The sequence below is a fragment of the Rhynchophorus ferrugineus genome, unplaced genomic scaffold (assembly GCF_030347505.1).
Source record: "Rhynchophorus ferrugineus isolate W39M unplaced genomic scaffold, kcgeb_rfMv2 rfM1, whole genome shotgun sequence".
Lineage (NCBI taxonomy): Eukaryota > Metazoa > Arthropoda > Insecta > Coleoptera > Curculionidae > Rhynchophorus > Rhynchophorus ferrugineus.
This window is the reverse complement of record NW_027472580.1, coordinates 79,927,027-79,941,219: the sequence shown is the minus strand read 5'-3', so window position 1 is coordinate 79,941,219 and position 14,193 is coordinate 79,927,027. Positions and strand designations below refer to the sequence as shown.

Genomic DNA, 14,193 nt, shown 5'->3' with positions numbered 1-14,193 from the left:
AACGAGAATGCATTTCAACTACCGACTTGCATATACTAATAAAATAAAATAATAATTTAATCTCTAAAAGTTATAAAAAGCTAACTACACTGTTCTCTATATAAGACATTAAAAATGGCGTACAAAATAAATAAACAAACCATATAAAATAGCAACCAATCAGATCCCGCCGCGGCTCTTAGCATCTACATGTTGGACGTCACGAAACATTTCTCCAAAATTTCTCTATGAGAATGACGAAGGAGGGGGAATGATTTGGGCAACAATATCGCGGTATTTAGCTGGTCCTCTCATTTACATCATTGGTCGGATTACTGCGAATGAATATCTTAATTAAGTGAAGATTAGATGACCAGCGTATTGCTGGCAAACACCGCCATATTCTAAGATGGTAATGCCACAACCATACACACAGCCAAAAGGATTCAGTCCTCGTTTGAAGAACATCAGAATATCATCAAACAATCCCGACAAGCAATGGCCAACACAATCGCCAGACCTCAACAAACCATTATGAGGAGTTTTGGACCACAGAGTGAGGAGTAGATTCTCATCTCCAACATCACTGAAGCAATAGGAGTATGTTTGGGTACAAGAATGCAACAACATTCCGTTGAAAACTATGAATCTATTCCTCAAAGAATTGCAACTGTTTTAAAATCAATAGCCTTATTAATAAATAAGTGTTGTGTATATGTCAGGTATTCATATTATTTTGTCCGTCCTCTATAATCTTTTTTTAGCTTCTAGCTATATATAAACCTTCCAGCTTTCTTGAGAGGATCTATCATATACGTCTATTATGTTCGATGACTGTCAAGTTATTTTATGTTTTAAAAAAATCATTGAAGTAATCCGGTAAATTCAGTGGATTTTATAATAATAACAAATAAAAGCTAAAAATATATATCTGTAATATAGGCTATCGAATTCACGCAGACCCGTGTATTTGTTCTTTTTTATATTTTTTGCCTTGCCGGTTACAATTGTATTCTCTAATTTAGTATTTTTTCTATTTCCAAGATATCGTTGTTGGCATTAATGCCCGGGAATATCATGATAAAGGCACCATAACATCGTCAACATAAGATTCGAAACTCGATTTTTTTCACCTTATATGCGTCTGACGTCGCCTGTACTGTTCACGTACATTGATTTGTCGAATCACTCTAATACATATTGTAATTTTTGGCAAACACATTGGGGATAGTTACTAGATGTGATGTATACTAGTAATTTTAAAATTAATTTGTTCGATTATGAACAAGTACATAACCATTTCAACTTTAATCAATTTTGGTGTTTACTCATTAATAGTTTTTACAGTTTTGGTGTTTGGAATCACAAATATACTATTTCTGAACTATGTCTAGTATTTCTTTAATATTATATGAGTTTTATTATAAAGAAGTCAAGTTCATTGTAATATATTATTAACTAGTACATGTTTTTAATATTATCTTAGATGACAAGGTATTTCTGTACCTCTATTATACTACCATATGCTATACAGGCGTAAATATACTGAGTTTACTCAATTCACCCTCTAATAAATTAAAAGTACGTTCTGTTAAAGCGAGTAAACTGAAATGCATTCTACCATCCAATTAGCAACTCCAGATTTAAATTATTCACTCAGGAGAACACTTATTGAAGTTATATTCTACTGGTAATTTATATCATGTAATAGGAACAATAATAGATGCTTAGTACCTTTACCCAGTGTTCTTGAATCTTTGAAAATAACAATAATAAAAAATCTTAACCAGATATCATTTTTAAATCATAAGGAAATTAAAAATAAATTAATATTTAACATTATTTAATGAAGTAGTTAATTAAAGAAACATATGACGAAATAAAATGCTCTTTTAAACAAACCGAAGCTATACATATCAATCACAAACGACAATGATCATGAATTGTTCATCTAGAGAGCTTATAGATTAATTTACCTTCATTTAAACAATATCAAAACTATTAAGTTGCTATTACTACCCCAAATATATATATTTTATAATGTTTTAAATTGATAATATTATATAGCTTTTTTTCTTGCTCATTACTAGATTGATTGATGGGCGTTATAACCTCATCATTTTTTGATATTAATATTTAATATCCTATAATATTTAAGGAAGTCATTAAGTTAATTGTATTCTACATCTTCATTTTTTTTTGTATAAAATATACATACATTTTTAAAATATATGATAATTTTTTTATCGGAAACCGATTAAGCTTCTATTCATTTGTATCAAATTTCACAATGAACTAATGCTCTTATTTTATTGTTATTTTACTAGAAATCTATGAATAATGAAGTAAACCATTAAAACAAAAGAAGATGAATTAAACTGTTGTTTGAAAAAACGAATGATCTATTAGTATAAATAATATCCAGATTGATTATTTTTTCATATATTCAGAAATCAACATTATAAAGAAAATACGAAAAACTACTTCTCTATTATATAAATATAGAGAAAATACGTGTTCATTATCAAAACAAAATAATTAACTGAATATAAATTAAACCCTGAATTTACAGAAAATATTAACTGAACTGTTATTCACTAACTAACTGTTTATAAAGTTTTAATGAATTTTCAAATATATTAATTATTTTGCGGTGGTATAAATATCGATTATCAATCAGTAAACGATGACTGAAACACCTCTATTTTTAATATTCCATGGATTTAATTTATAGCCACGGAACCAACAAATGATATTCAACAGGAAAGACAAAGAACTTTTTTATACTTTTCAAAAATATTTGAAAACAACATTAACAACCATTAAGAGGTTATACAACATTGACATCTTATAAAATTAAGCTTCTTGAAAGTCTTATTCTCGAAAACTACTTATGGGATTTTAATATTTTGAGGCTTTAATGTAGAAATTCTGGCTTAGAAATAGCATAAATAAAAATGACAAATATTAGGTAGTTGGAATATAAGTAAATTACTTTCTCGAATAGTTTTTGAATCATTTCAGCCAATAAAAAATGAATAACGAATCTATTTTACATGAAACCCTAATTTTAATTGTAAAGTAAAAGTTCCACTATATTTTAGCATTTTTCAATGATAAGAAACCGATTTTTAAAATATTTTTTTTAGTTATTATTAATTATTTTTTACTTTTTAGTGAGTTCCTTATTTATTTTTTGAAGTCGATTCATTTTTGTTAAAAATATTTTATTATTATGTTATATATCCTTAATATATAATAATGTTATATATAACCTTACTAATGTGGATTAATTAAAACTACGGTTATCAGGATAAATAATAATTGACTTGAAGCAAAACAGTTTTAGTATAAAAACAAATTATAAAAAGCGTAGTATATTTTGATATTTATCTAACTTAAATAATGATACTTAATACAAATATTTTGTTAAATGACAATGTTTTCCCTCGACTACATTTCTTCTACTTTAAAATTAATATTTATTGAAGCTTTTTCGGATAAAGTAGGACATCAAAACTTAAAGCGCTTAATTCGAGCTTTGTTGCCCATGACGGCAATTAGAAAATAATTTCATTTTTTCGTGTCAACTTTAAGAATGTTAAAAAAACTCCAGATCAAAATATAGATTGGAATGAATTATTTTACAAATATCAACAACAGACCCAAATGATAGATGTTACATCGCAACTATTAAATATTTTCGTGCTAGCGTTTCAGTGAAATAAATTACTGCTTAAATTATTATCTAATGATTTAAGTAAGTAGTTATCGTCAAGATTGACTCTTCGGTGCATTTTAGACTAACTTGTAAATTTTTAGTAACAATATTGTAGTAAAAACTAAAAAAAATCCTTCAGTAAAAGAATTTTTATCGATATATTATTAGTAAATAATAATTTGAATAATATTAAAGACTAACTTAGAAATCGCATTTCATTTCTGCTCTCATACCGTTAAAATTAAGATCCCTAGCATACATTATTTGGTATCTAATTCGTAATAGCAGAAGCACATTCATTTTCATGTATTCGTTTAAATAATCACTAAATTGTTAGGTTGCTATAACTACACCAAATGTTTGTTTCATTGGATAAATACTTTTAAATCGTTGACGTTATGTAGTAATTTTTTTTATTAATTACTAAATTAAGATATTTTGATCGAACTTTATAACCTCGTTGATTTATTTTAGAAGAATGGCAGGCAGATTAATTAATACAGGTGCGTCGCCAAACGTGCACTTCATTAATGAAGTCATTAAGTCAATTTTATTTACTTAAAATTTTTTAGATATTCCTTAGCAAAACTGATATTTATTCTTAAGAGATGTTTAAAAATAGATGAAGGCATTACTCAAGTTGAATAAAATTTCGATTAATAAATTCTAATCATAAATCATTTTGACTAGAAGAAAAATGAGATAAGTTGCAATAATAAATTAAAAGTATTATACTCCAATGAAATTATATTTGACGGTTGGTATAATTGATAATTTTATTTGGGTATAAACCATCAATAATCAACAACGAACTGACAAACTGAAAGAAGTATTAATAATATAATATTTATTTGCTGATTTTTTTATGGATTATGAAAGTTATATTGTTTTATGAGCTGTTAAAGTTTTGTGAAATTGTTACAGTTAATCAAAAGTTTCTCAGATTATACTGAATAGTGGAAAAAAATATGCTTAACCATTGGCATGTGTTCTTCAATTTCCATATTCATCATATATCAGTCCTACTGATTATCCCTTTTTTGTTTGGATGTACTGTTTATACAAAGTTCGTTGTTGACCATTCATGGCTTTTTACCCAAATAAAATTATCAATTATGTCAACCGTATTTCACTGCGAAAACCATCTTTTGCCAGAAGGTTTGAATTAAAATTGATAATTGTATAATTGTGTTTAACTAAATATCTTTTAAAATTAGATTTTAAAATTAGATTTCAAACAGATTATGGAATAATTCAATGGAATAATAAATCAAGTAAATATAACTTTTTTAGATTTTTGTAATTTTTATTATCATAATAGCTGAATAAATCGTACCATTTTAAAACTTTAGACGAACAAAATACACCAATTCAAAATTACTTAACAAGTGTATATATTTCTTTCGAGCCCTTGTTTCTTGTACTTTTACTACGTTTAGCTTTCTGTTACCCTGTTAGGTTGTTGACGTCATCTGCAAGAACTCGCCCAACCTTACGTCCAAGCTGGTCACGATTGCGTCGAGGTAACAACGGAGGTCACCAGCAAGCAAGCAGCAGGTGCGTTTTTGTATAATAGTACTGCGGAAAGAGATTATTTTTACTTCAACTCTTCAGAAAGAGATGACAGAGAAAAGCTAGAGGCCTTGTAGTTTGCGTAAGGGTCGTCTCTTCTTAAAGATTCCTTGGAATAGCGCCACAGAAATTGTAGGGGGTGAAAGGAATAAACGAAATTTCTTTACTTTTCAGGCATTTTGTTTTTTACAAATCTATCAGACATTTTAAAAAATGATCTGTATGTAAGTAATATTATTAAAATTATTTTGTTATTGTCATTATTTTGTTAATAATATTTGTTTTTTATAATATGTTTATAAGCATTGTATTGCAATAGAGTCACAACCTATTATTACATCTAGAAAGAGAAAGAGAGGAAGGGAGAGCGAGATGGCACTAGACGAATAAGGTTTTAAAAATAGACGAGGAGAACGAAATTATCCAGAAGATTTTTCAGGAATTTCAGGATGACATTACAGTTTCCTACTAGGACAACAGAAGATTAAGGAGCTATATGTTTCAGTAGCTGTATTTTCCAGATAAAAATAACATGTAAATACGAATATTTTATGTATTATATTATTTAACAAATCACATTATTTTTTGTTATATATAACGAAAATTATTTTAATGATTATTGATATTTATAACCATTGATTTTTGTTCAAAATTATCAGCTTTCTTTCAGTTCTAATTATTACATTTATTAATTGTCAACGTTTCAATTTACAGGACAAACCAGACATTGTTAGATTAACCATTGAATATTCCAGATGTACTTTTAAAAAAAGCAAATTCATAGAAAAACATGTACGCCGATATTCAGAATCTAAAGAAATTCAATTCGAGAAATCAAATATTGCGCCCTTTTCTCTCTACCATTCTATAAAAAACTGAAAAGATTTAAACACTATTTATTAAAAACTTATTTAAGCTAATAACTATGATATGTAGACGGATGTAAATATTCTGAATTAAATTTATGAGTAACACCAAGGTTTAATAAGCATTATTTATTATATTATAAAATTACTGATAGGACATCTATTTCTTTCTACAAAAAAAAAATTAAAAATTGATAATAAAGCTTGGGATATAAAATAAATTATTAATATTAACTTTTTATTGGTATTTTACCCAACAACTAACCATATACCGATGTATTTAAAATAAACAAATAAATAAATATGAATAAAAAGAACCAATTTTTTGAATAAATAAAAAAATTAGAGAAAACCTATTGGGGTACCAGAAACACGCTGGATATAAAAAACCACCCCGGGCGTTAAAAAAACCTTTAAATTTTCCCTCCTTTGAGCGTATCCAGAAAAAGGACCGGGACTTGAAGATTTTTAAGTGTCGTTAGTTTTCCAGAATACGGCTCGCTTGTTAGCAGGCTAGCAGGAAGTGGGAGCGTCGAGACGCTCGAGGCGTCGAAGTTTTATCCGACCGACTGGAAGCTTTCCAGGAGTGCGAATGTGCTTGGGTATCATTAATTTTCCAGGAAACGGCTTGCGCTCGAGCAGGATAGCAGGAGATGTAGGCGTCGCGACGCCGGACGTTCATGCTGTTGGAAACAGATATCAGACGATACAATCAGAAGTAATATATACTAGCAATAAGATATAATTACATTATCTTAATATCGTAATTTAAGCAGTACCTAAAGTACCTGTTTAGTACAATTTCCCTTCGCTATGGACGAAAATAATATTCTGGAATATAATCGAATATTTAATAATTTCTAAAATTTTGTGTCTAATATAACTGATAACAATACTAATTTAAGTTAACATAAATTACATGGAAAATAAAAATTTAGGAGAAAGAACGGATGGACCTTATAATTTGACGAAATTTGACCACAATGTATTAAATTAATTATGTCTCTCTCATAATAGAGTAAAATGACTATGAATTTAAAATGATATGTCACTAAAGATTTTTGCAGTATTTTCAATATATGTTCAGAAATGTATTTCTTACATAATATTAATTAAAATAATAAATATCTGTATATTAAAACATATTAAAATATATGCTAACACTCCCTAAAATTTTTTAAATTGATTTTAACTAAATCTAATTTCCATTAACTTTCAATAATTAACAAAGTATAATAAGTTTAAATTACTACGCCACTGAACATTATAAGAAAGTATCATAAGTAAGATCATTTTCACAACTGTAACAACTTCAGAGCATCAGAATCCATCAAGTATACATGATCTTTCTTTATTTTTATTTTTATATCTAAAAGATAAAAATAAGTATGGAATAATAAATGAAATAATAAAAGTTTGTATATTAAAACACCTAATTTATGTATTTCTTACATAATATTAATTAAAATAATAAATATATGTATATTAAAACATATTAAAATATATGCTAACACTCCCTAAAATTTTTTTAATTGATTTTAACTAAATCTAATTTCCAATAACTTTCAATAATTAACAAAGTATAATAAGTTTAAATTACTACGCCACTGAACATTATAAGAAAGTATCATAAGTAAGATCATTTTCACAACTGTAACAACTTCAGAGCATCAGAATCCATCAAGTATACATGATCTGTCTTTATTTTTATTTTTATATCTAAAAGATAAAAATAAGTATGGAATAATAAATGAAATAATAAAAGTTTATATATTAAAACACCTAATTTATGAATAAATCAATTTTGAAATTGTTATTTGGCTTCAGCATGTATATTAAAAAAAAATATGAATACAATTAGGCAATTTATTTTTTACAATTTGGAAATGTATATTAAAGGAATGTATTTACAATTAATTTTTATTAATTTTCCCAAACTTAGACCAATAAAGTAAATAATCAAAATAATGCAGTAAAGGTTCAAAGAATAAAAGTCATATAGTTACATATCTTATTGCATTAACCATTACACACCTTAATATTTATTAATGCTTTAAAATGTTTACAAATGTACTGTTAATAATTCATAATTTCTTCTAATTGTTCTATGTGTTCCATCTATGCAAATTATGTAGTTCCATTTTAAATTCTGAATATTTTCATTACTTCATTTATGTATTCATGCAGTCCTTATCTTTAAATCCACCAGCCATCGTCCATCAATAAATACACCACGCTAATTAAAAGATTAATTTGTTTACCTAAATTTTTGAGTAAAATTGCATTGTTCTTTGCTTATTTATTTCACTCTTCGATTTCGCCATTGCAGATAGTTCATCTTTGGTGTGCCTTCTATCACTTTCATTTATCTATTGCTTTATATCTTGTCTTATGTCCCGCGTGGGAATTAGCAACTCACCAATAAATCAGGAGTTAAACTCCTATGAAACTATTCTATAACTGTTAATAGTCTTTCTATGCAATATTCATTTATATTAACACATATACAAGTGTCACCTGCAATATTCTGTTAGTGCCTTGTAATGAAATGCATTTACTAATGAAACAATGGTGGAATAACCGAAAGTAATATAAAGTCTTAAATAACACAACTTAAATTTAAATAACTTATGTTTATAAGTTATTTAATATTTTAAATATTTTAACCATTTTTTTTCCGTTTGAAATGTAAAAAACAAACGAGAATAAATGAGAATCGATCCTAGTACGTTATTGTCAACGATCTAAACAGTTAAGCCGCACAGCTACCCACTGGCTACATTTTGTGTCGCCGATCTGACGGCTATTCGTGGTTGCTTGATTTGGGCGTTTTTCATTTTATTAGAATATATATGTATTTTTATTGGCGCATGTTACACAAAAATATTAGGTCTAAAAATTCTTCCTCAATATAATGTTTAACCGTGCCAAATTTCACGCCTCCAGATGCTCCTGTTTTCTTCAAAAAAGAAGGCTAAAAGGCAAATTTTCGCTAAGCCGTTAAATATATAGAATTTTTATTACTAGAAAATTCAAATTCATTATGGTTAATGAGTGAAATATTCTTCCTTTGCGGCTATTTTTCGATATCAAAAAAAAAAAAACGAAAATCACACGTTGCCAAATTTGGACACTAAGAAGAATGTTCTATAACTATTGCTGCTAACAGTTGCTAATATTGCATAAAATTTTTTAAGATGTATTACATTGTTACTAATTGTTGCCGACTAACTTAATTGTCTTTAAAATAAATTAAATCTAAGTATAATCTATGGGGACCCATCGGCCTATCTTAGTCTCTGGTGTAATGATGTTTATATATTAACACTGCTGTAATTAACACTACACTACACCAGATCAATTTTTTAAAAATTAATTAATTTATTTTTAATTCAAAATTAAATTAATTTAATTTTGAATTCTAGAAAAATTAAGTTGGCTATGGCGAACGTACACTATTTTGTGGCTGTATAAAACAAAGTAACAAATTGAAGCAAGAGAACAATCAGGTCAATTATTTATTTGGATGATGTAGGCTAAGTAAAATCAATTGTTTGGTTTCATATAACTCTACGATTAACACAGCCAATTGTTAAAGTGACTGAGTTTGCTGGGTGGGACAGAACTTCCTACTCAAGCTGCAACTATACTATTTTGCACTACACTGCAGTCCTTCCTAACTTTTGTAACGTGTTGTCGAGTTTTGCCATGCAAAATATTAACTTTACGTCTGTTACTGACCATTGATTGACGTCGACATTTGGCGTTGCTCGTAATGTACTCGAGTTTTCTGATCCACCAAATACACAGCAAGATTTTATGACCCGGTTTATTCCACTTTGGTGTCGATGTGGATTAATATTATTGTACCAAATCCACTTTTCATTATCAGTAACAATACGTCATAGAAAGCTCTTCATTTTACCTTGCAACCAATGAAACAGCCATCTTGAGAACCGTTTCATTTTCAGTCAATTCACATGGTAGCTATTTTCTCTCCTTTTGGATAATTTCCATCGCATTTACACCTCTGGAAATAATTATGTCCTTAACTGCTGAACTGTCTCAAAGTTCTTTGAGAGTTTGGGCTGGAATTTTGCCCAATTCTTGTTGTAATTCATTGTCTTTTTTAGAACTTCAAGTTATTCTTTGTAAATGACATCAAAATCATTATTTTTAATTAATTGAAACCAAAATTAATTGGATTAGACTCTGTATAAACTAAATAACTTAATAATACTAAACGAAAAACTATTATTTATGTACAGAAATGTCCAAACCATGTAATTTAACAGTTAGGTTAGATTATCTAGCATTTATATTTTCACCAGTAGATATCACTGATCAAAATACACACAAGCACATAATAAGATTACTGCAAAAATTATACAACTTTATTTTTAGGAACTAGATTCAATAAATAGTGTTATGTTCTTATATGATGATTTATAAAGCATGAATTCATTGAGGGATGATATAGCCAAAATGATTATTTTCTTCAAATATTTGTTTTAGAAATATTCTGGATAAAACTTAAGCAAAATAAAAAACAAAATGTCACAAATTGACAGCAAATTGCAAAAAGCTTAATTGTTTGCCTAATCATTGCCCAAAAATTATTATTTATTCACATCATAAGTGTCAGGTCAGGAAAGGTAAGAAAGAAATGTACATTATAAAATATTATACATCGTAAAAAACACAGAGAAAATCCAAATTAAAAAAATACTATGTCTTTTTATTGCTTAAAAAGACCGGGATCATATCTATCGATGAGTTGTTTTCTTTGAAAATATACGAATATAGAAACATATAACACAGTGTATAAGGGGCTTTTAAATATATATACATACTTACACAAATAAAGCAATAAAAATTCAAGGATTTTATGAAAATGTTGAAATGGCGAAAACACGTCAAAGTTACTTAAAGAAAAACACAAAATCTGTCTGGATCCCAAATTAATATTTACAACAGCTGAAGAAATAATTTGGAACGTGATAATTAAAGTCGTCTTATTTATTTAGAGGAATATAGATGGTGTTCTGGATAGAGAGAGCTGTATGAGGTATCCTGATAGACGAAACCGAAGAGAAAACGTAAACACTGTGGTAAAAATAAAAAAATGTACCGGGTAAATATTTAGATGTGTGAAATGTTGTTTGGATAGGTCTAGGAATAGATCGACGCGACACCTGGCACTTACGAAACGGCGCTGGCTTTCCAGGAAGCTCTTCCAGCGTTAACAGGATAACAGAATAGTGAAGCGTCCCGACGCAGTTCTTCCAACAATACCCTGTATTCGTCCATTCTTTGGTAAATCGATAAAAGCTTGTTCAGAAATAGTTGAAAAACGGAAAGACTTGATTGAAATCTGTTTATTTTTTAACTTGGTAATAACTAATTTGAAAATACAAAAAATTAAACATGCTTTTTTCTAATGATTTGCTTCATTGATTTTTTTGTTTAACTTTCAAATTTTTTTAAATATTTTTATTCTGGAGTGTTACTATTTTTGAAATAAATACCATTAACTTTAATACACTTAACAATTCTCTTTTCTAAATATAAGAATGTTCATCTAGCTGGACATTTTTCCTTTGCAGGAATTTTTAGATACGGAAAAATAGCGAAAACGTCACGTTGCCAAATATGGAAACTAGGAGGAATGTTCTATGATTGTTGGTTCCTAAATATTCTAGCTAACATCGTAAAATTACTAGTATTATATGGGATTTTTTTATTTGTTAGATTATTTCTAGTCGTTGCCGACTAATCTAAAATTTGTCTTTACAAAAAATTAAATGTAGGTAGTTACTATCTTAGTCTCTGCTGTAATAATGTTTATGTTTTCTATTCAGTTCACCTTACTACATTACAACGCACTACATAAGATCAAATGGATTGATTCTTTTGAGAATATATTTTATTTTGATGTTATCCAAGAGTTATAATAATTCGATATTGATATTGTTCTCGTTGCCATTCACTTGATTTTATGAGTGATAGTAGGTGATATCTGAAGGTTTCGTTGTAGGTAATCACTCCTGTACTATCTGGGCGCACCTACAATACTTCTTAGGACATTGTTTTGGAAAAAGTATTGTATTTATATTACTTTTCGCGAAACATCTCCATAATTGATGATATGATATTTCCTTGTATAATAGCAACTTATTACTTGCTGAGAATTGTGATATTCTTCCAGTTAACCAGCATTTTTGTCTATATTTTAACTCCAGTTGTTCATTAGATTCCATTATTTCATAAGATTTATTCCGAGAATAATTATTGTTATTGATTTTTGTGCGGTCTGATTATACGTGAACTGCATATGTACAATATATTATTATCAAGGTTTAGGTCCAATTATTTATATTGTCATCTTTTGTTTTAATTTTTGTGTAGCTTCTTTGCTATTGTCTCCGACAGTAAAAATCGCAGTGTCATCAGCAAATGTAATCTTCGTGATATTTTCTATTAGGGGTATATCACATGTGTAGAGTGGGTTCCTTTTGATATACCTGCTTTCGCTTTTTTTATTGACTCTAAATATTCTGGCGGCAATGTATAATTTTAATAGTTCAGTGTTCAGTGCTTCGGTAACATTTTATCATGCCATACCTTATCGAAGGCTTGTGCTACATCTAAGATTATAACTGAACATAGCTTCATAGGCATTATTATCATTATTAATGACGCGTTATTAATCAGTTTTCAACCTACCATTTATTATCTTCATGTATCCATATTCTTTCTTGCCGAGTGGGAACATACAACATTTATACTAACAAGATGTTTGCTGTTTGTGAAACTGTGTGTGCAATATTGATCACACTTGCGATGGTCCAATTTTCAGTTTGAACTTTATCATGACATTTTTTGTTAATTAATTTGTCTATAAATCGTATTTTCGTTATAATATTGCGTGATCTGAAACAATTTCGAGCTTCCCTTACACTCATACATGTTAAATCTGCGGGGATGTTCGTCGGCTGTCGATCGGATTGTTTGTCCAAACACTCACTACTATTTTGTGGAAGGAAACGAGAACTGAAAACACTGGTTGAAGAAATACTTGTTTATTTCGATTTAAATTGATACATGTGGTCGACGGGAGAATGGACAGGATATTAGGTTAAGTTAAATAAAGTACGGTAGCGCTATGGAAATGGTACTCATATTCAGTATATAATAAGAAGCCTGTAGCTGGTGTACAAACAACTTTTAAAATCGATATGGACCTGTGGAACCTATCGGTTGTGTCGTAAAAATATGGTTTCATTACTTGAAATCATAGTTTTGGTGTAGTTTTGACCTTGTAGTATAGTAATGTGAAACAGGAAACTGCAATTTTAATAATTACATGAATTTGATTACTGTAGGGATTAAGCAAGGACCGATGATTTTTTCTAGATATTTTCTTAGTTCTCAAGTTATAAAAAAAATTGAAGGTTAGTAGGCAACGACTAGTAATAACGTATTAATTAAAAGAATATTTCTTAAATATCATTCAGTTAAATATCGTTAGCAGAAGTCATGGATATAGAAGATATTAACATATATGGGACTGTACTGTTATAAATAACCAAAATTTTTATTAGAATAACTTGACACTTGTATTAATTTAACACATTGGTGAAAAATATCAATTCTATTCTATTTTTAACGCTTTATAATATATATTTATATTGTTTGTGTTCAGTTCATCGAATAAGTATTTTAGGTTTGTGATTGTTCAATCACGACGATGAGTAAATAACAATATAACATTAAAGTCATAATAATACATACTGCTGATAGATGAAAAAAAAACTAATAAACTGATTGAGTTTTTTTTTATAAAAAAAGCGAAAAATAACCCACGCTGCGTGAGAATAAATAGATTCACACCAATGAAGAAATAAATAACACCCCTATAGTTTATTTTTTATCTCATCGAAAGGAATTTGTAATAAATAACATTTACTGTTTTTACATCTTACTATTTTCTTATGATAATAAATAATATCATTATGAAAATTATTTTAAAACAATTAATTTATTAAAAATTTG

General features: G+C 28.2%; 1 protein-coding gene across 2 annotated transcripts in view; it reads right to left on the bottom strand.

The window, feature by feature from the left end:
• The window catches only part of LOC143190722 (xaa-Pro aminopeptidase ApepP), a 94,398-nt gene that overhangs the window by 36,538 nt on the left and 43,667 nt on the right, over positions 1–14,193 (bottom strand). The gene's annotated exons all lie outside the window — the stretch shown is intronic.